The sequence below is a fragment of the Erinaceus europaeus genome, chromosome 11, assembly GCF_950295315.1.
Source record: "Erinaceus europaeus chromosome 11, mEriEur2.1, whole genome shotgun sequence".
NCBI classification, from domain to species: Eukaryota; Metazoa; Chordata; class Mammalia; order Eulipotyphla; family Erinaceidae; genus Erinaceus; species Erinaceus europaeus.
In genome coordinates this window covers 52,763,678-52,787,430 of record NC_080172.1, presented here as the reverse complement: position 1 = coordinate 52,787,430, position 23,753 = coordinate 52,763,678, and the positions used below count along the sequence as shown (strand labels likewise).

General features: G+C 43.0%; 1 long non-coding RNA gene across 2 annotated transcripts; it reads right to left on the bottom strand.

Annotated features, from left to right (window-relative positions):
• Window positions 1-16,174: 16,174 nt before the first annotated feature.
• On the bottom strand, window positions 16,175-22,566 carry LOC132541364 (uncharacterized). 2 transcript variants are annotated; one of them, XR_009552567.1, is made up of 4 exons: window positions 22,516-22,566; window positions 21,513-21,726; window positions 20,238-20,402; window positions 16,175-16,293 (listed from the first exon to the last, which is right to left on the bottom strand). It is a non-coding gene; the product is annotated as an uncharacterized LOC132541364 (long non-coding RNA). The 2 variants fall into 2 exon arrangements; XR_009552568.1 differs by lacking the exon at window positions 21,513-21,726 and having other exon boundaries at window positions 22,516-22,564.
• Window positions 22,567-23,753: the final 1,187 nt, after the last annotated feature.

The following is a 23,753-nucleotide window of genomic DNA, read 5'->3' as shown; positions in this document are numbered from 1 at the left end:
CTTACTCTATAGTTGTTAAAATATTGATGTGTGCCACCATGCACAGGGATGTGAGTTCAAGTCCCTTGGCTTCATCTGTAAGGGGGAAGAGTCATGAGCAGTGAAGCAGTGCTGCAGGTGGCTCTTCTCTCTGTCTCTTTCTTTCAACTCTATCAAATAACTAAGTTAAGAAAAAACAAATCAAAAACTCTAGGGCTGAGTGGTGGTTCATCTGGTAGAGCACACACATTGTCATGCCAAAGGACCAGTGAAGCAGTGTTACAGATGTTTCTCCTTCTCTGTCCCTTTCCCTCTCTGTCTGTCTCACCCCTTGTCAAAAGAAAAAAACAAACACATAGGGTAGACAGCATAATGGTTCTGCATAAGACTATCATACCAGAGGTTCTGAGGTCCCAGGTTCAATCTCCAACACCACCATATGCCAGAATTGGGAATTGCTCTGGTCTCTCTCTGTATCTCACTCTCTGTATCCCTTTTTCATTAAAAATAAACAAATAAAATATTACATGAGAGAACAAATAAAGATGAAATGTCACTGATTCTTTAGAAATAAATAAAATGGTTGAGACTCTTCTCTGTCTACTATGTGGCCTCAACTCTAGCCTGGACATCTGAGTGTTGTCCATCTAAGTGCTGAAGCACCCCCTCCCCGACTCCCTCCCTGAGCCCATCTCCTACCCATTGAGCCCCAGGTCTAGTGCTTGGGGTGGGGGCGTGGGGGCTTAAGGACCTGCAGCCAGGCTATGATTCTGACTGAGCATACTTTGAATATCTCCCAGTTTTCAGGAATCCCAGTCTCCACTTAATGACTTCTGTTCTTGTAAGTCTTTCCCTTCACCTAGGATGCCTACCTCCAGTTTCTTAGGTCCAAATTCTGCCTCTAAGAAGACCCACTCTAGTTTAAGTGACCATGTAATTATTAATGGTTATTCCTATAGCCAGAAGACTGTTTAGAGGAGACAAGAGAAATTCCAGGACTGATGGATTCAGAAGCCTAGTGGTCAGTGAATGAGGTTCTTTTACTGCTTTAGCCTTGGTCTATGTTACCATGATAGTCGGCACATCCAGGCCATGCATGCCCTTGCTCCTGTCCAGTGGGAGAGACATGTTTCTCAGAAACCTCGAGCAAATTCCTCCCTTGCTCCCTCCCTTCCCTCTCTTTTTCCCCAAAGGGGAGAGCCTTCTTGTGCAGACCAGAAGATTGACCAGGCAAGTCTGAAAGAACTGCAACACTAAACAAGCTTCTCTTAAATCTCATGGAGCAAAATTGGATCGACCTTCTTGTGGTGCATCCCGTGAGTACCCATTCATTGGGGAAACTGACGATCCTTCCTAGCCAACTGAATCCACATGGATCCCAGTCACTTTCAGAGCCAGCAACAAGCAGCTCCTGACAGCTTTCAACCTGACGCTGTTGACTGGCTATGGAAGAAGGGCAAACGCTAGAAGAAGAAGATGGAGCAAAATGACTTATATCTCCCTGTCCCTGAACCAGCTATGGAAGCCAAAGGGATAAATTTTCCTTTCAATTGTTGGGACAGATTATTTGGGGGTGAAATGGAACATTATCTTTTCCAGAAATGATCATAGTAATAGTTTCCTTTCCACAAACTCTTCTTACATGACCTGCATACTTTTCCCATTAAGAGACAGACACTATGTTTCCTTTCGTTGAATCTGGGTGGGCTTGCTTGTGATTTGCTGTCTAATGTGATGTAGGGTCTGCCTGGTTCTCCAAGGACTCTCACTCAAGGATCTTAGATGCCATGTAGTGAGAAAGCTCAAGCTGCCTGTTGGAGAGACCCAGGGCAGAGGAACCCATGGAGTCTTAGTTGGGGGCTTGAACCTGAGTCCTCAAGCATTACAAAGTGTGTATTCTACCAGAGCAAGCTATCTCCTGGCCTCTTTAGATTTTTTTTTATTGTTGTTGTAGTTATTATTGTTGTTGTTATTGATGTCATCATTGTTAGATAGGACAGAGAGAAATGGAGAGAGGAGGGGAAGACGGGGAGAGGAAGACAGACACCTGCAAACCTGCTTTACCGCCTGTCATGGGAATCCCCTGCAGGTGGGGAGCCAGGGGCTCCAACCAGGATTCTTACACCAGTCTTTGCGCTTTGTGCCACATGTGCATAACCCACTGTGCTACTGCTCAACTCCCTTTTCTTTTTCTTTTTTTGCCTCCAGGGTTATTGTTGGGGAGGCCATTTCCCCCATTTTGTTGTTACTCTTGTTGTTATTACTATTATTGTCATTGCTCTTGTTGTTGGATAGGACAAAGAGAAATGGAAAGAGGAGGGGAAAACAGGGGGAGAGAAAGTGGGGAGCGGGGGAGGGGTGGGGGGGAAGGGGTGGGCTCTAACAGGGATCCTTAAGCTGGTCTTTGCGCTTTATGCCACGTGTGCTTAACCCACTGTGCTACCTACCACCTGACGCCCTAGATTTCATTATTTAAAAAACTTTAAAGCAAGGCACAAATTTAGCCTTAATATACAAATAATGGATGTTTGAATAAAAGAATGAGTGAATACAGTGATTGCACATGTTAACCCGTTTTTCTTATGATGGTGAATTTCACCTTCTCTGTTCTTCCTATAGTCATTCCTGTCAGATCGAATGCTTTAATGCTTTTAAAATAACCTGTGTGCCTTAGACATTGTGTATATGTCTATGTGCACTTTACTTTTTCTCTTTAAACAATTAACTTTTGATAATTGTTACTATTAAAAATAAATATGAATTTACTATAAAAAGCAGTCCAAGCACTGCAGAATGGTTTAAAGTGAAAAGCAAAAGTTTTCATATAGTTCCTTCTAAACTAAATATGGTGGTGTGGGGGATTGAACCTGGGGCCTCAGAGCTGTAGGAATGAGTCTTTTTGCATAACCATTATATTATCTCCTCTACCCTGCTACTAACTTTTTAACTTACTCTGTTTTGGACATCTTAACACTAGTACACATATTTCTGTTTTATTGTTTAAATTTTATTCATTTATTTAGGGTAGAGACAGAGAGAAATTGAGAGGAAAGGGGGAGATAAAGAAAGGGAGAGAGGTGCACCTGAAGCCCTGTTTCAATGCTCATGAAACTCCTTCCCTGCAGGTGGGGACAGGGGGCTTGAGCCCAGGCTTGTGCACACTGTAATGTGTGCACTGAACCAGGTGTGTCGCCACATGGCCTACTCCGCTTTATGCTTAATGACTACATAATATTTTACAAAATAGAGTAAGTGTCTATTAGTAGATATTGCTTGAAAGACAATTAGATCTTATTATTTCCCCTAGGAAATGTTCCAGAAATTATGTACACTTACAGGCATGTCTGAGGGGAAACTCTTGGAAGGATATCCCATGGTTACCAGGATACAGATATTTAAACTTCTGACAGATATTGCAAAATTGTCCCAAAGGAATTAATATTTTTGAGAAACCAAATCATTTCTTAGGCCTGTGACTCTTCAGATCTACTGAGAGATATAACATCAACTGAAGAGTCAAATGGCAAAGTGGTAACACTTCAGACTTGCATTCCAGAGGACCCAGAGGCCACAAGTTCAATCCCCACAACCACCATAAGCCAAAGCTGAGCAGTGCTTTGGTCTCGCTCATGAAAATAAATAAGTGAATAAATCTTACACCCAAAATAAACAAACAGAAACATCCACATTGAAAGGAAACAAAAGAGTTCATGCTTCTATCAATCTTTCAGCCTAGACTACAGACTTCTGAGCTGATTGCGTTCAGAGGGTGGCTGTGTTTCTGGTGCCTTCACAGGCATTTTCCTCACTCCCAGCCCCTGAAGCTCCCTTTGCTCCACTTCCCGTGTCTCAGTTTCTGGCAAAATCCTCTCTGTTGGTTAGTCACTCCTTGAGCTGAAGCCAAAAGGAAAAAAAGAAAAACCAACTTTAAAAAACCCAGTCAGTGCCACAAACAGGAATGACTTGTTTCTCAGTCAACTCCTGCCTGAGAGAACCAGGAACTGAAAAATTTTCCCAGTGGTTAACTAGAGTATGACCTCTTTTGGGGTTTTGTTGGTGATTGCTACCTAAAGGAGAAGAAAGCTAACTCCCTCCTGCACTAGGGCAGTTTGAATTTTAAGTGGCAACCTTAAAACATTGGTGAAGACAATTGAAAGAAGCCCACTGGTGGTCCGGGAGGTGGATCAGTGGATAAAGCATTGGACTCTCAATCATGAGGTCCTGAGTTCAATCCCTGGCAGCACAAGTATCAGAGTGCTGTCTGGTTCTCTCTTCCTATCTTTCTCACTAATAAATAAATATTAAAAAAAAGTTTAAGGGGGTCTGGCAAAGCACAAGGACAGGCCTGAGGATCTGGGCTTGAGCCCCTGGCTCCCCATCTGCAGGGGAGTCGCTTCACTGCTGGTGAAGCAGGTTTGCAGGTGTCTTTCTCTCTCCCTCTCTGTCTTCCTCTCCTCTCTCCATTTCTCTCTGTCCTATCCAACAATGACGGCACCAGTAACAACAACAATAATAACTACAACAACCAGGGCAACAAAAGGGGGAAAAAATGGCCTCCAGGAGCCATTTTTTCCTCCAGGAGTGGATTCGTGGTGCAGGCACCGAGCCCCAGCAATAACCCTGGAGGGGAAAAGAAAAGTTTAAGAAAAGAGGACTATTGGGAGTAGGGGGGTAACACAGCGGGTTAAGCCCACGTGGAGCAGGACGTGGTGCAAAGTGCAAGGACAGGCATAAGGATCCCGGTTCGAGCCCCGGCTCCCCACCTGCAGGGGAGTCGCTTCACAAGTGGTGAAGCAGGTCTGCAGGTGTCTTTCTCTCTCCCTCTGTCTTCCCCTCCTCTCTCCATTTCTTTCTGTCCTATCTAACAATGACATCAACAACAACAACTACAACAATAAAACAACAAGGACAACAAAAGGGAATAAATAAATAAATATTAAAAAGAGGACTATTGTATGGGATGTAAAGATTATTTAGTCAGTAAATACTCATTGATGAACAAAGTGGGTGATGAGTCATGTGTACGAATGGTTCCCCATGCCTGTCTGGACCTGCTGTTTTTTTTTTTTAATTAAAGATTTATTTATGAGGGGCTGGGTGGTAGCACACCTAGTAGAATGCACACGTTACAACGCAAAAGGATTTGGGTTCAAGCTTCTGGACCCCACCTGCGCAGGATGGGGGGGTCCTTCATGAGCAGGGAAGCAGGTCTACAGGCGTCTCTCATTCTCTCTCCACCTCTATCTCCCTCCTTACCTTTCAATTTCTCTCTGTCCTATTAAATAAAAAGAATAAATATTCTAAAATTTGTTTTAAAAAGCTTTATTTATTAGTGAGAGAAAAACAGATCATCTTTCTGGTACATGCCACACCAAGGATCAAACGCAGGACCTCACGCTTGAGAGTCCAAGGTTTTATCACTCCCCCCTTTTGCGCCCTCCCCTTCCTGGCTGAATGGACCTCTTGTTTTCACTCTCCTCTCAGGAGTGGAGAGGAATGATCCCCTCGCCCCATTTTGAGGCCCTGTCAGGCCTCCTCTCCCAACCAGGTCAGGCAGGAAGCTGGTGGTTTCTGGACGTGGAGCAGGGAAGAGGTTGTACCCAGGAAGTGACTCAGAGGCTCGGTATGTCTGATTGGTGGTTTTCTTTATCTGCAGGAGAGCGTGGGTGGGGCCCCTGCAGGGGCTGAAGGAGGCAGGAGTCCCCCATCTGCAGAGTTCTGTTCCTGACTTGGGCCACGTCACCAGCCAGCGCTCTGACAGAAATGTGAGATGTGAGATGTGAGAGACACATGGGTGGGTGGGGGATTTGCTATAAGAAGGTTAGAAAGCCCTGCCGCAGGAGCGGTGGAGAGAGAAAGGCTACCCCCCACCCCACCCCGCTCCTGGAAAACCCTCCTTCCAGGCTGGGGATTTCCTGAATTTCTTGACTCCACCTACTGGGCCTGAGAGGCTAGTGCGGGGTGGGACCAACACACCTACTTCGTTTTGGGTTCCTCTCTGGATAAGCAACTTGTCGAATCTTGGAGGTCTGAAATGTCGAAAATAGGGCAGCTTGGAGAGACTCTGAGACCCAAGCCCGAGAAGGTTGATGCACAGGTTTTTGAAGGCTGCTTCGGAGGGCCTGGAAGAACCCCACACTGGACTCAGCTGCCGCTGGAGGACACAATGGGCTCATTCGTTCAGATGTTTCAGGGAAGGCGTGTCTCCGCTGCAGATGGACAGAGCTTCTGAGCCTGGAAACCACCCTTGTAGGGTGGGGAGGAGAGACAGGCAGCAACAGGAGCCTCAGGGAGGAGCTTGATCTTCTGCTCTCCCACTCTGTCCCCAGGGCTCTCCAGAGTCTAAGAAGGTGCAGCTACAAAGAGGGTCCCAGTGAAACAGAAAAAAAGATCTGTCTGACAATACAGTCATAAGAAATTGTCTGTTTCCTTTATTACTTTATTTTTGTTATTTTTCACCAGAGCACTCACTGCCCAGCTCTGATTTATGATGGTGCTGGGGATTGGACTTGGGATCTTGGAGTGTCAAGCATGAACGTCTTTTGCATAACCACTAGGTTTATTTATAGCTGTTGTACAACCTGGGATCAGAACCTTTGTATTCCTTCCTATTCTCCTTTTGAAAGCCTATGGGCTGGGAGGCGGAGCCTGGGATCCTGTGACTTGAATTCCTGAGATGTTTTCTCTTTCTCTGGTTCTTCTCTTGCCTAAGGAAGATGGACAGTGCCAAAAGGCACCTGAGCCCCCCTCCCCCAACTCCTCCCTAAAAATCTAACCCTTTGAGTTGTCAAAATAACTCACTTGAATAGTGCATTGCTTTGCTCTGTGTGTAACTCAGGTTTGAACCCTGTCCCCATCGCAATGAAGGAAAATTCAGTGCTGTGGTGAAACTCAGTCCTTCCCTCCATCAGTTGAACCATTTCCTGGACTGCTCCCCTTTATATCGTACTAACCCCACTGGTGGTCTCACTTTGTTATTTATTTATTTTTTAAATCAGTTCTTCCCCCCTTTTTTGCCCTTGTTTTCTTATTGTTGTTGTTATTGATGTCATCGTCGTTGGATAGGACAGAGAAATGGAGAGAGGAGGGGAAGACAGAAGGGGGAGAGAAAGATAGACACCTGCAGACCTGCTTCACCGCCTGTGAAGTGATTCCCCTGCAGGTGGGGAGCCAGGGGCTGGAACCGGGATCATTACGCTGGTCCTTGTGCTTGGCGCCATGTGCCCTTAACCCACTGTGCTATTGCCCAACTCCCTGGTCTCACTTTGTTCGATGGTTTTGACTAGTAGCTAGCTACACCCAAACTGATCTCTTATCTTTACATTCAAGCTCCTGCTGACCCTCTCCATTGTGATGGCTAATGGCTCCTGCCAGAAATTCACGGGTTGTATGCCTTCATGATTCCACAATTACTGATGGACTTTTCTTTTCTTCTTTCTTTCTTTCTTTCTCTCTTTCTTTTTTCTTCCCCCCCCCCCAAATAGTGGCTGAAAGGCAGAGAAGAGAGAGGCAGAAAGAACTAGGAGAGACACCACTTGTGAAGCTTCCACTTTCTATGGTGCTCCCATATGGTGGGCAGGCACTTGTGCATGGTAAGTGTGCATGCTAAAAGATGAGCCATTTCCTGGGGCCTAGGTTTAATATATGCAAAGAGGAACTCATCATCTTCTCCAAATATGTGTCTCTTACTGTTTTCTCTCTTCTGTTGAAGATTTTATTAGGTCTGAGAGGAAGATCCTCACATTAAAGCTCTGTTCTAGGCTATTTTTTAATCTTTTAATTTTATTTAATTTATAGGACAGAGAGAAGTCAAGAGGGGAGGTAAGATAGAGAGGGAGGGAAAAAGAGACACCTACAGCTCTGCTTTACTGTTTGTGAATCTTGCTCCCTGCAGGTGGGAACCAGGGGCTTGAAACCAGGGTCTTTGTGCATGGTAATGTGTGTGCACTCAACTGGGTTCACCACCACCATCCCTCTAGGGCCATTATTTGGCAATTGGTGCAGTGGTGCTTTTTTTTTTTTATCTTAAAGGATATGCAGTACTTCTCTATAAAGGCTCATGAAACACTCTCCACCCTCAACCTCAGTTACAGTTGAAGGGAAGAAAGTCTTGCTCTGTTGCAACTCCAAGCAGCGCCTCTCATAGTGAGTGGGCCCAGAGCCAGGGCGAGAACAGATGCTGACCCTTCTCTAGGACCTGAAGAAGCCACCTGGGGGGTAGAGGGTAGACAGCAAAATGGTTATGCAAACAGACTCTCATTCCTAAGGCCCCTAAGTCCCAGGTTTCAATCCCCAGCATCACCACAAGCCAGAGCAGGAAAAAAAAAGCCTCCTGAAGAACTGCAGTCAGTCACCACCAGAGGGCGCACATGCCCCAGTCATGAAGTTCAGAGGCCCAAGAACTTCCCAGATGCCATCCTTTCTAGAAGGCAGTCAAATGTGCACTCAGACTGACAGGGATGCAGATGTTACACAGGCTCCTGGGCTAAGTAAGAATAGACATGGGTCCTGGGTCAAATAGATGGGGTTTACAGTTAGCAGTATGCAGATAGTTTTCCCATATTTGGGAGCTACTCTGTGCCCTAATACAGCTTTTTGGTCCTATTCCCAACTCTGGCACAATCCTTCCAGGCTACCCTATTAAGATAAAGAGATAGAGAGAAGGATACCATGGCATGGAAGCTTCCTCCAGGGGAGTATGTCAAAGCAGGTGCATTGTCCATCCAGGTGAGCTGTATTTACAGGTGCAGATCAAGAACAATTTAAAGTGAGTGCACTATCCAAGTAAGCTCCCTTGCTGGCTCTAGACTTGATTGAGATGTGGAAGCCCTAGCCACTCCCAACCTCACCCTCAGCCCCAGAACCTCAGAATGTGACTGTTTGGAGATGGTACTTTTTAAAACTATTTTATTTTATTTTATTTGTTTTTATTTCTTTATTAGGGAATTAATATTTTACATTCAACAGTAAATACAATAGTTTGTACATGCATAACATTTCCCATTTTTCCATATATCAGTACAACCCCTACTAGGTCCTCTGTCATCCTTCTTGGACCTGTATTCTCCCCACCCACCCACCACAGAGTCTTTTACTTTGGTGTAATATGCCAATTCTAGTTCAGGTTCTACTTGTGTTTTCTCTTCTGATCTTGTTTTTTAACTTCTGCCTGAGAATGAGATCATCCCATATTCATCCTTCTGTTTCTGACTTATTTCACTTAACATGAATTCTTCAAGGTCTATCCAAGATCGGTTGAAAACGGTGAAGTCACCATTTTTTATAGCTGAGTAGTATTCCATTGGTATTCCAATTGATCTGGGAGATGAGAGGAGAGAAACTCAGCTGCCACTGATCCGTAACCCCGCCTCCTGAAGTCTGAGCTGAGTCTGGAGATAGTACCTCTAAAGAAGTGTGCCACTGTCATTTATAATGATGGAGGGCCAGTGAGAATAGCCCACTTGCATAGTGTGCTGCTTTGCTATGTGCATGACCCAGGTATGAACCCAGCCCCCATTGCACTGAAGAGATCTTTGGTGCTGTGATCTCTTTCACTCCCTCTGTCTCTCTGTCTGTATCTGAAAAAGTCAACCCAGAGCAGTGAAGGCCTAGAGATGATCCTCTGTTTCCCCAATATGAGTGACATTTATAATGAAGGTCTTTATCATTTTGTTGGGGTGGAGGTGGGGTGGGGACAGGGACAAGTCTAAAGCATTTGAACTTCCCTAAGCAAAGAAAATCATAAAGGTCTATTTGTTAGGTCAATTAATTGTTATTATTAGACATAGAAAGAGGTCAAGAGAGAGATGGTGAAAGAGACCATAGCAATGAAACTTCTTCCAATGCAGTGGAGGCTGGGCTTGAACTTGGGTTTTGTCCATGGCCAAGTAGTGCACTATCCAGTTGAACTATTTCACTGACTTTAGTGAGGTGACTTTTAGATGTGTTCTAAGATGGGCTGGCTGCCAGGAGGACCCGCCAAGTGACCAGAGGCCTGGGACTCTCAGTCTCACATCCTGATCTCCAGGGAGGGGAGGAGGGCTAGAAGTGGAGTCATTCCCCAATGGTTAGTGACTGACTCATCCATGCCTAGGTAATGAAGCTTCCATGACCGCCCCCCCCCCCATCCCCAATCTAAGATTCACAGGCCTTCCAGTTTGGTAAGCAGGTGGAGGTGCGTGGAATTTCCCTTTCCTGTTCCATCCCTTGTCCTGCGCCTCTTCTGCCTGGCTGATCCTGAGCTGGATCCTTTCACAATAGACCTAGTGAGAAGACTGGTGAGTAATCTAAGGAATAAACAGGTTTCCTCACTTCCCTGAGCTGCTCCAATAAGTTAACTGTCCCACAGGATCGGCTGTGGGAACCTCTAATTTGTAGCTTTTGGCAGAAGCACAGGTGACAGTGTGTGTGTGTGTGTGTGTACTAGTTTTATTATTTTTATTTTAAAATTAATTTATTTATTGGATAGAGACAGGGAAAGGGGAAGATAGAAACAGAGACAAAAAGAGACACCTGTAGCACCACTTCACCAATTGTGAAGCTTTCCTCCAACAGCTGGGGACCAGGGTTTGAATGTGTGTCCTTGTGCACTGTAATGTGTTCGCTTAACCAGGTGTGCCACAACCCAGCCCCAGTGTATATAAGTTTTACAGGACTAAGTCCTTAACTCCAGACTTTAGTTGAGTCATAGGACACTCTGCTGGTGTTGCTGAGAAGTACTCTTTTTGAGGATACTGCCCCCCACCTCCAATTTGGCTACTAGAAGTATCAGAAATGAACCCCTCTGTGTAAGCAGCACAGGAAAGAAACACAGGAAGAGTAAAACGAAACAAAACAAAGTGGTGTTTTTCCCAGCACATAAGGTCATTAAATTAAAACACTATATATGTCCTAATCTAATGTTTTGTTTTGTTTTTCCCAGAGCAGTGCTAAATTCTGGGTTCTGGTAGTACTGGGGTTTGAACTTAGAACCTCAGGTATGAAGGTCTTCCTGCACAACCACTGTTTTATCTCCCCACAATTAATCCAGTATTCTAACTGGGGTTCCTTATACAAAGAGGACATCAGATCACCAACAGTGCAGGCAGGGGAATGGCTGTGTGAGGACATAGTGAGAAGGTGTTTGTTTCCATATACATAGTCTATTTTGTTCTTTCTTAACCTTTTAAAAAAATAATGGTTTTTACTGTGTAAGAATACTACTTGATTGCTTCTAACTCAGTGACATATTGTTTCCTTCTTTTATCTTTTCTTTCAAAGAAACATAGAGAAATTGAGAGGGACGGGGAGACAAAGAGACATCAGCAGCACTGCTTCACAGTGCTGTAAAGCGTCCTTCCCTGCAGGTGGTGGCTGAGGTCTTGAGCCCAGGTCCTTGTGCATACTAATTGTGCTTTGCTTGGTGTACCATCACTCGGTCCCTCTTTATCTTTTAAGGGGTAAGAAGTGGTTTTACTATAGCAACATACACCAGGACTTGTATTTGCCGGTTTGGGGCACTAATAGGTGAATATGGATATTAGTATGGTCAATGTTGAATGAATTAATGCAAGAAAATATTTTTTGAGTGAAGAACCCCTCTTCTACATGGTGTGGTCAGGATGTTTCATCAATGTTTTCAACCTGAGAACAAGACATTTCCAAAAAGTAGAAGGAAAACAAGGAGAAATTACTGCTTGCTAGTTGTTTATTGTTAATATTTGCAAAGTCCATAATATGAATATCTAGGCTCTTCAGATAAAGTCTGAGAGTGAGAATTTATGTAAGTTAAGACAGGAGGTTACTAGAGGGTATTAAGCAACTTCTTATTTTCTTGCCATTATCAGCTGTTCATAAGAATGTTAGTCTCAGAAACCTGAAGCTGAGGAATCTTGTCTATTAGAGATTAGTACTACATGCCTAAGATTTATAGAGAATGGGGGGAAAAATAGCAAGAATACTGAAATCAATTAGGTCAGCCAATTGAGGAGATGGACTTTCTTAAGTTTGCTGGAAGGGACTTCAAAACTCATCCTCAGAGGAGCTGGTTTCTGAGAGCTGAGGGCTCTTCTCACACATGTGGTTGCTAGACTTGCAAGCATAATAGGACTTATCCTGCTGGTCATCAATACAATCTTCCGATCTTCCTTCCTTGTCCTGGAACACAAACTCTTCTGTATCCCAACTTGGGTCTCCATTCCTGAGATCTTCAAAATTCCCCAAGCCAGGGTAAAGAATCCTATCCCTTGCATTTCCTGTTTTAAATGGATCATGCAGGCAATAACATAACCAATTACCTTTCTCTTTAGGGAAGAAGTATACCTCACAGGTAAGTGGCCCAATTGTTCTCATCAGTGTTGATCCTTGATAATCTAGGTCTCTAAGCTCAGATTTGTTGTACCTGGAAAAATGCTTTTTATCTTGTACGTTCCCTTGTGATTCTTTTGTTTCAAAGTTGAGGTTTCTCAGAGACGTGGCTCTTTTAGAGCTTCTCTCATTGCTACCACTAGCATGACCCTCATCCTCTCTTGAATGTGAGCTTAGCTCTCCAACTTCTTTTCTCCCATCATTCTTGGGCTCTGGTCTCAGATCTTTTCCTTGGTGTGTATCATTCTTGGGCTGTGGACTCAGATCTCTCACTTGGCTTCTTGCAACATCATTTGGTATAAGGGTCTTCTCTTTGTCTTGGAATCTTTCATATTCTCTCTGCTCCCAAATTTGATTTCTCCCGTCATAACTAGGTTCTGGGCTCAGGTCTCTATCTTGGTTTCTTCCCTCATCTCTTGATGTGGGAATCTGGTGTCTCTGTTGAGATCTTTCATACTGTTTAGGAGTTGGGCTTTGAACTCCAGCCTGCCTTATCTCATTCCTAAATTTTCCCTTCACCTCTCTCTCTTGGTGTCTATCATCCCTTGATGCTGGGGTTTGTTCTCTCTCATCTTTTCTTGGTATGGATCTCTGCTCCCTAACTTGGTATTTCCTGTCCCTACTGGGCACTGGGCTCAGATCTCTCACTTGGTCTCTCCTGCCATTGCTGAATTCTGAGATTTTGCCTCTAGCTTGGAATCTTTCATACTCTCTTGGTCTCTGCTCCCAAATTTGATTTCTCCCATCACGACTAGGTTCTGGGCTCATGTCTCTGTCTTGGTGTCTTCTCTCATCTCTTGATGTGGGGATCTGATGTTTCTGTTGAGGTCTTTGATATTGTTTAGGAAGTGGGCTCTGATCCCCTACCTGGATCTCATTCTTGAGTCCTGGCCTCACCTCTGTCTCTTGGTATCTCTCATCATCCCTTGATACTAGGATTTGGTCTCTGAGTTGATGTCTCTCCTCTTCTGTTAGAGTAGATCTCTGCTCCCTGACTTGAATTATCTTACTACTCCTGGGCTCTGGCCTGTGGCCTTGTATGTAGTATCCTTCATCATCCTTGGGCAGAGGGCTCAGGTCTCTCATTTGTCTTCTCTCATCATCTCTTGGTGTAGAGATTTGGTCTCTGTGCTGGAATCTTTCATATTGTCTTGGAGATCTTCTCTGCTCTCTGTTTTGACTTATATCATTTCTGGGCTGTGGGCTCAGTTCTCTTAATTGGTGCCTTTCATCATCTCTTTGAAATGTTTCATATTGAATTGGAGCTGGTCTCTCATCATTTCTTGGTGCTGAGGTTTGCTCTCTTACTTGGTGTCTCTCATATTTTGTTAGAGCTTGTCTTTGCTCCCTAACTTGACTTCTTCCATAACTTTTGAGTCCTGGTCTCATATATCTCTCCTGGTGTCTCTCATCATCACTTGGTGTTGGACTTGAATCTCTTACTCTATGTTTCTCATTTTCTGTTGGAATTGATCTCTCATCATTTCTGGGGTAAGGCATAAGGTCTCTAAATGGACTCCTCTTGTTGTTCCTTTGTAGAGGGATCTGATCACTGTACTGGACTTTTTTGTATTGTCTTGGAATTGGTCTTTGTTCCTTGACTTGGCTTTTCCCACTGCCCTTAACTGCTAGAGTTTCATATTTCAGTTGGTGTTTCTCATCTTCTGTTGGGGAGAATCTCTGTTCCATAACTTGGTTTCTCCCAATATTTGTGCTTTCTGCATGGTAGTCTCTCATTTGCTGTTTTCCATCATTGGCAGGTTCTGAGCTCTGCTTCCTAACTAGGATTATTTCATCTTCTATTGTTGCTGGTTTCTCCCTCTTAGACTGGCTTCTGTCATCACTAGTGGGCTCTGGGCTTAGGACTCTTACTTGATGTTTCTCATTACTTTTGGATCCTAGCAGTTGAATCCTCACCTTATATTTCCCATTTTCATGTGGTACTGGAGTCTGATCACTAATTCCCAGGGGCTCCTTCTCTCTTAGAAATCATCTTTGCTCTCTATTTTTCTGTCTTTCCTCAGGTTGAGTTCCTGAGTTCATTCCTCTTATTGGATAGCTCTCCTCATTCTTTGGCACTGACGTCTGAGCACTCATCTGCTGTTTCTCATCATCTTTAACTTTTGGTCTTTGTTCTTTAATTTGTTGTGCTTCGTCACCTCGGAGTGATGAACTTAGCTTTCTCACTGGGTAACTTCTCTCAATATTTGTTGGTTCTACAGTGTGCTGGCTAGCTTCTTGTCCACTCATTCTTGATGAAGGTCTTTGTTCTCTAGTCTTTATCTCACTGTTACTTATTTCTGGACTCTGGTTGAGGAACTTGGTGAGGACTTGGTGATACTCACCAGCTTTTGGCATTGGAGTCTGTTCCCTACTTTGTTGCCTTGTATGATATTGAACTTCTTGTATCTGGTCTCTGACTTCAGAGACATCCTTTAGTTTTATAAACTGTTTTCTCTCATGGGTCCCTTCATTTGATGTAGTTGGACTCTGGTTTCTCACCTGACTATTTTCATCAATTCTTGGCTCTAGTGTTGGCACACCACTCTGTTGTCTTGACTGATCTTGTGGTTCTGGTCTGTAGTCTTGTACAATATCCTCCTGAGATACAAGGGCCTTCTCTTCTCTCAATTGATGTCTACCAGAACCCCTTGGGGTTGGACTCTGGATACTTAGCTGGTGATGCTCATCACCTCTTGGCTCTACAACCTGCTCCTCACTAAGTTGTCTTGCATTCTCTTGGTGTACTAGCCTCTGGTCTCTCACTTGAAAACTATAATCACTTTGTGTTGAAACTTGGTCTCTCCCATCGAGTCTTCCAGAGTCCTGATGTTTTAGACTTAGGCCACTGATTTGTTGGGCATCATCCCTTGCTGTTGATATCTCTTTTCTTACTAGGTATCTCTGGATAGCCTGGAAATCTTGCCTTTGACTTCTCATTTGAAGATCGCCTTCATTCCTTAGTACTGGGATTTGGCTTCTCTCTTGATTCCTTGTGACATCCCAGGCTTCAGAGCTTCGGTCTCTCACTTGTTGGTCCTCATCCTGAAGTTTAGGCCTCATATCTTCTACCTGGAGTTTCTCAACATCCTGGGGTTCTCTCACTTGGTGTCTCATACTATACCTTGATAATGGGGCCAGGTCTCTCATTTGGAATCTTTCGTGATCCTGGGGTTCTGGGGTTAGGTGTCTTGCTTCATGTTGTAGAACTTCATATGACTCCTGTCTGTGGTCTCTGATTTGATAACTCTCATTACGTTTCAGTGCTGTGATTTCATCTCTCACTGGCTCTATCCCAATGTCTTGGTATTCTAGGCTCTGATTTCTCTCTTGGTATTCATTATCTCTTAGTGTTGACATCTGGTCTCTGACATGGTACCTCTGAACATCTTGGGGTTCTGGTCTCCCATCTCTCATTTGATGCTTTCCATCACACTTTGGTGTTGGTATCTGGCCACTTACTTGATGTTTCCCAGCATCTTGGTATCTCAGACTTTGGTTTTTTTCTTGATATCTTCTATAGTCCCTTGGTGTTTGGGTTTGGTCTCTCACTTGGTGTCTTTCAGTATTTTGTAGTTCAGGGCTTAGGTCTCTAACTTGTTGTTTTCTTATACGCTGTGACTCTGTGCTCTTATCCCTCACTTCATATCTCTCATCATCATGGGGTGTTGGGAACTGGTCTCTCACTTCATTTGTCTGAACATCCTGGGTCTCTTGGTTTTGTTCTCTCCCTTGGAGATTTTCTTTCTGCAATTGCCCACCTCCTAGTCCTACTGCTTGTTGTTTTTCAATGTCAGATTTTTTTACCCTTTCCTTTAATTCAGGACAGAGAAGGGGTTTTATGTGTGCATAGTAAGCTTTTGTCACTCCAAATATGAATAAAATGAATTCACTGAAATCAACTGTTTTGTCACCGTCTTGATCCAGCTGTTGGAGGATTTTTTCTGCTGCTTCAGAATTACTTGTTTTCTATGGGAAAAACAATCAAGACATGAAATAGTGTAGTCATTCTTTGCTGTGTTTATATTATTATCTAGAACATATCTTTTGGGGGATATATACCAATTTTCTTTTATTTTTTAAAAGATTATTTTTATTTATTTTCCCTTGCCCTTGTTTTATTGTTGTTGTTATTGATATCACCGTTGTTGGATAGGACAGAGAGAAATGGAGAGAGGAGGGGAAGGCAGAGAAGGAGAGAGGTAGATAGACACCTGAGACCTGCTTCACCACCTGTGAAGTGACACCCCTGCAGGTGGGGAGCCGGGGGCTTGAACCGGGATCCTTACGCCGGTCCCTGCGCTTTGCACCATGTGCGCTTAACCCGCTGTGCCACCTCCCGCCTGAGCACCCAGTTTTATTTTCTATCACTTACTTCACTGGATATTATTTTTTCATATAAGTATTATGTATAGTTTATATTTTGAGATCGCAATAACTGAACTATTTATTTCTAGAAAGTATTACTAACATATAACACTATCCCATTACATATGTAATAATTATTAGCACCTCTTTCTCTATTATTGATAACCCTGTTTCATATTTCAAAAATAAAATGCAAATAACCAAAGTAGAACTGTCATCTATTTAAACAAAGGAATAAATCTTCATTATGTATTCTTTTTCCTAAGAAATTAGAGGTAAGTTAGAAATTTACCTCTAATTTCCTAAAGAAATTAAAGGTAAATTTATACACTTGTGCTCAAGAGTTTATTTTCTTTACTATCAGAAGTATTGAATTGCTTTTGATAACCCCTCATTATTTTGACTTAGTCTTCAGTAGGTATCAGACTATTATGCTAGGTTTTACTAGTTATTATATTTTTAAAAATCTAGGGCTAGGGAAGTGGCTCATCATTAAAGCACAGGATTTAAATACCAGGGGGTCCAGACTCAATCCCCAGCACTGTTAGATGCCAGAACTGAGTTGTGCTCTGGTCTCTCATTCTCTTATAAGTAATGAATAAATAAATGAATTCCAGTTCATCATAGTCACACATATTTCTTTTTATCTGTCACACATATATCTTCTTTCTAGCTATCTCTAATCTTCTTGAGTTATCTGCTAGTGCATAAACTTATTTATCTTTCATTTATCCTTTAGTTTTCAAAGATCTCGCTCCCAAATCCTAGTAAAACATAACCGCTAGCTCCCTGGCACGTGGCATGGTGGATAGCATGGTGACCTCTTAAGTGTGAGGTCCTGAGTTTGATTCTTGGCATTGGATGTGCCAGAGTGATGCTCTGGTTCTCTCTCTTTCTCTTATAAGAGTGTGTCTTATAAGCAAATCTTTTTCTTTTTTTTTAAAGAAGAACATAATATTAGACATTTTAAAAAGTAAAGAGTGATTTACTATTGTGAGGAAGGAGAAGAGAAATACAAACAAAAAACAAATAAACCACAAAACATCACTTTATCGTCTTTGATGCCAGGGATCACACTCAGGACCTCATGTTTGAGAGCCCAATACTCTAGCCACTGTGCCACATTCCTGCCCACCATCATTGTTTCGAACTATGTAATTTTATGATGATTTCTGTGTTTCTTATAAGCTTTATTGAAGACATCTCTCATGTCTGTTTTGGTTGCTAATCTTTCCCAAAGCCTAAGAAGATACTAGCAATTAAGTGATGTAAACTGAGTAACTAGTGACTGAATTAATAAACGTGTGTGTGCTGGCAATGGTGCCAGTGTATCATTCTGACATCCATATTTACCAGCAAAACAAGAGACTTTCGTCATGGCAAACATAATGGATACTTTCAATTCTTATTTTTGTCTTGATTTCTCAGCTGTAAAGTGTGTGTGTGTGTGTGTGTGTGTGTGTGTGTGTGTGTGTGCACGTGCATGCATGTTTCCCCAGCACTGTTCAGCTCTGGCTTATAGAGTGCTGGAGACTGAATGTGGAGCTTTGGAGTCTCAGGCATGATTGTCTTTTGCATAACTATTCTGCTATCTCCCTAGCCTCTCTTTCACCTCCCAGTATTGGAGTTGCTCAGGATTTAGTCTCGGACACTTTTCTTATCCTATGTTTCCAACTTTGTTTTCCATTTTGGTGTTTAAAATAATATATTTATTGAAGAAAACAATGAGATATCACTTTACCCCAGTGAGAATGTCATACATCAGAAACGGTAGCAACAAAAAAATGTTGGAAAGGTTGTGGGGCAAAGGAACCCTCCTGCACTGCTGATGGCAATGTAAATTGGTCCAACCCCTGTGGAGAGCAGTTTGAAGAACTCTCAGAAGGTAAGAAATGGACCTACCCTATCTATGACCCTGCAATTCATCTCCTGGGGATATAGCCTAAGCAACCAAACACACCCATCCAAAAAGATCTGTGTATACCTGTGTTCATAGCAGCACAATTTATAATAGCCAAAACATGGAAGCAACCCAGGTGTCCAACAACAGATGAGAGGCTGAGAAAGTTGTGTATTTATACACAATGGAATCATGTTAAGTGAAGGAATCATTTTAAGTGAGATAAGCCAGAAAGAGAAAGATGAATATGAGATGATCTCACTCACAGAAGTTGAAAAAATAAGAACAAAAAGAAGATAAAAAAGCAGAACTTGGACTGGGTTTGGTATATTGCACCAAAGTAAAGGATGAGGGGTCTGGGAGATAATTATTTTAAAATCAGAACAAGTGAGGTGCAGCTGAAAAAGTGTTGTACTGTAAAGCATGAGTTCCTGAATTTGATCCCTGGCAATGTATGTGGCAGAGTGATGCTCTGGTTTTCTCTCTGTCTTTCTCTGTCTAATAAATAAATGCAATTTTAAAAAAGAAGTTTAACAAGCAGGGCATGATGCTTGAGTAAGACATGATAGCTGAATGAGAGGGAGGTTCTTGGATTAGGTGACCAAGTGATATTGCTGGATTTACTAATGTATAAAATATGGAAGGAGGACAAGACTGGAAAGAGGAGGTCTTGAGACTTCCAGAAGGCATGGCCATGGAGTAAGGGTGAACAGAACAAAATTTCCCCTAAAACAACAAATATTTACAACTATGATTTTCACCAACTACAGTTGACACATCCGCAGAAGTACTGCAACCTCAACTTACTGCCTATCAGCCACCAAGTTGCAGATGCTACTATGAGTCCATTCTGACTTCTCTCACCAATGTGTCATGGAACCTCACCTCTCCAGATCCCTACCTCACTATGGAAAGGTAGAAACAGGCTAGGATTATGGATCAAATTGCCAATGCCCATGTCCAGTGGAGAAGCAATTACAGAAGCCAGATCTTCTACCTTCTGTACCCCAAAAAGAATTTTGGTTCATACTCCCAGAAGGATAAACAATAGGGAAGTTTCCAATGGAGGGGATGGGATACAGAACTCTGGTGGTAGGAACTATATGGAATTGATACCATTGTTATCTTTCTTACAATTTTGTTAATCATTATTAAATCACTAATATACCACAAAAAAAGAAAGGGGGTATTTTGTTTTTTTCAAAGATGGATTTTTCAGATGCTTGTGTAGTATTCAAGGAAAATATTTAATGTGTCTGAAGCTCATTTTATTTTATTTTATTTTTTTTACCAGAGCACTGCTCAGCTCTGGCTTATGGTGGTGTGGGAGATTGAACCAAGGACTTTGGAGCCTCAGGCATGAAAGTCTGTTTGCATAACCATTATGCTATCCACCCCCACCTTCTGAAGCCCATTTCTCATTTGGAATAGTAAGGCAGCACTGGAAGGCTCAGTGCACAGAGAGTGGCTGAAACAAAGACAGCAGGTGAAGTGACTGAGTGAGAAGAGCATCCCAGAGAAATGAACAAAGAGAGAGGAATACGAACTAAACCTAGCTGCAGAAGCCTGACGACAGCCCAGAGGGAGCAGTATCATATGACCCAGGAGGACCCCCTCCTCTGCTGAGGAAGCTAGCGGGAGGTACCTGCAGGGCTCTGCCTAGCTCTTGCTGGAGGAGCTTCTTGATTTCTGTTGTGTGCAGCCTGGGGCAGCCTGCGACGCCCTGTGCGTGCTTGTCAAAGACATCGATGATGCTGATAATGCTTCTTAGAAGGCAGGGAAGCATCTTGTTTTTCCAACTGTGGTGTGCCTGGAACAGGACAAAAAAGACCCTGCAGGTTTTCAGTTTCTGGGTTGCTGTGCCCCTCCTTTCTCCATCTCCTGTGGGTGTAAAAATCTGACCTGTTTGCGATATCAGATATCTAGCTGGCTTTGGGAATCTGCGAAGCTTGGTATTTTAGTTCTTTCTCTCTCTTCCTTTTCTCCTTCCATCCTTCCTTCCTTTCTCCCTCTTTCTTTTCCTCTCTTCTTTTCTTCTTTCCTTCCTTCCTTCCTTCCTATCATCATTGTAGGGGTTTACTGCTCACTTTTTTTTCTGATAGAGAGAGACAGAGATAGAGACAAAAGGAAAGACCATAGCACCAAAGCTCCCTCTAGTGCTGTGAGGACTGGGGTCAAACCTGGGTTAAAGGGCTTGGGATGTGCTGCAGTGAGTAGGACACTGGACTTGGAAGCATGAAACCTTGAGCTCGAGTCCTGGCATTTCATATGCCAGAGTGATTCTCTGGTTCTCTCACTCTCTTATGTCATGTTAACAAATAAATAAAATATTAAAGACAAACAAAGAAAACACCTGGGCCACTCACATGACAAAGCAAGCAGCACACTATCCAAGTGAACTATTTTGTTGGTCCTATTCTGTTTCTAAGGACACAACTTTTGTGGCAACCCCAAAAAAAAGAGGAGAGAAGCTGAACAGTTATCCCAGAGCTGTAGCCATGAGTACTTCACACAAGAGACACTTGCAATGAAGGCAGCATGACATCTTCTTCCACATGAAAAGTACTGCTGTGGACAGTACAGAGATGAGGGTTCTAGAAAGTCTCGATCAGGGAAATGTCCAACTCACATGCCATACATACACCCACAAAATCATCTGGTCTGGCCTGTCAAGGCTACCAGGGGCAGGACTCAAAATTCTGTACATCTAGGATTTTTTTTTTCATGGCAACATTCAATGTTCTTTTTATTTAAAGTCAATAAATTTTTATGGCCTTCAAATGATGTTATAAACATCCAAATGACCTTGGCAGAAAAGTTTCCCTACATCTGTTACAGAGATTCATCCATATCAGAGTCTTGTTTTTTGAATTCACCCCTGCTGTGATGTCACATTATGTATGAATTGCTTGTGTCTTACCTGAGTCCTTCAGAGATTGTTGTGGGAGGGTCAGGCCTTATCTCTTTTGTCTTTACCCAAGGCACCTACTATAAGTAGTGCAATGAATTTCTGATGAATATTTACTTGAACAATCAAATGACGCCTAGCTGGCATGTTGGGTTAGGTTTGTGGTCCCCAAACTTTGTTGCACCTTAGAGAATTACTCAGTAGGTCTGTGGTAGGACCGTGGACTCTGTATTAAGAAAAAAGATCAGGGTTGGGTGGTGACACATCCTGTTAAGCATTCATGTTATTACCATGTGCAAAAGCTGGTGTTCAAACCCCCAGTCCCCACCTTTGGGGAAGGGAGATAAGCAATGAAGCAGGTGTACAGGTGGTGTCTTCTCTCTTTCTCTCTCTCCTCTCAGTTTCTCTCTCTTATCAAAAAAGGAAACAATGGCTATCAAGAGAAATGAATTTGTCCTGTAGGTATTGAGAACCAGCAATAATCCTGGTTATAATAATAATAAAAATAATAATAAATTCCTGGCAGATTATGATGCCAACTTCAAGAATCACCTGATCTTTTAGGTCCTTTGCAGCTGGAAGATTTTGTGATAGCAACAGTAAAGAAATAAACCTATTCTAAAGCATCTGTTAATTATTTCCCTTCCAGCACCACTGCCCTATGCTTTGGGAAGATGATATAAATAAGAAACAGTTTCTTTCCTCAAGGCACATCAAGCCTGGAGAAGGAAGCACAGGTTGGTCTTAGACATACAGCAGAGGTGGGAGACTAGGCTACAGGCACTGTCTTCTTGGAATCAGCAGAGAAATATTCTGAAAAGACAAACTTTTGAGTCAAGTCCACCAGGAGTCTGTCCCTCTCATTCTAGTGAGAACATGTCATTGTGGGAAATGTCCCAGAATTCCCCAGAAAGACAAAACTTAAACATGCACAGTCTGAATGTCTAGGCCAGAGCACAGGGAAAGGGAAGCATTTATGAAACACCACAACAGAATTCTTTCTTGAAGGACTTACCTAAGGTTGCCAAGAGAAATAGAGGACTCAGGCCTGAGCGCTCGTGGAGCACTGGGTTCCAGAATCCTGCCATTTATATAGGGATTTTAATTGCACCTTTTGGCCAGACATTTCACAGACAACACCCTGGGTGGATAATGACCTGATTCATTGCCAGCCCAACCTATTCCACCTGTTTCTCCTCCAGCTCATCGGGGCTGTTTTATCTCAGTATTTCCTTGAATGCTCTTCCTACTTGGCATTCTCTTTGTCTGCAGCCTGAGTGACAGTAACTTCTCACCCTGTAGCACCCCCAGATGGTGCTGACTGGGTGTAAACACTCAGACCAACCTTGTGAGCTAACAACCACTTCAACTCCTAGAAGGGAAATATGCTGATAATTATTTATTATTTTTATTTTACCAGGGCACTGCTCAGCTCTGGCTTATGGTGGTGCCTGGGACTGAAATCTTAGACCTCAGAGTTCCAGGCATGAACGTCCTTCTACATAACCATTACACTGTCTCCCAGACCCAATAAGTTGATTTATTATTATTATTATTTTTAGATTGAGGCCAAGAGGCAGAGAGTGGATGAGACCACAACACTGAAGCTTCCTTCAGTGTGGTAGGGGCCAGGCTTGAACCTGGACCATGAACATGGCAAAGCACTATCTAAGTGAACTGTTTTTGCCTGCCCAAAATACGCAGATTTTTTTCTTTGATAGGACAGAGAAAATTTGAGATGGGAGGGGGAGAAAGAAAGGGAGAAACAGAGAGACACCTGCAACAACACTTTGCCACTAGTGAAGCTTCCTCCCTGTAGGTAGGGATCCAGAGCTAGAACCTGGATCCTTGCACATGGTAATGTGTGTGCTCAACTGGGTGTACCATCCACCAGGTGCCATAAGTAGATTCTTTTTATTATTTTTATGCTAAATTAATTTTAATGAAAGATACAGAGAAAGAGAGGGCAAAGAGGAAAAAGAGAGAGAGACAGACATCAGAGTACTGCCTAGCTCTGGCTCATAGTGTTGTTGGGGATTGTACCTGGGACCTTAGGGCCTTAGGCATGAACATCTTTTGCATAACCATTATTTTGTCTCTCTTGCTTATATGTAGAGTCTTAATTGGTGCCATTTCTGTCTTGAATCAGTTTTCTTTTTTCTTTTTTTTTTTTTGACACCTGCAGACCTGCTTCACAACCCCCCTGAAGGTGGGGAGTCAGGGGGCTTGAACTGGGATCCTTACACCAGTCCT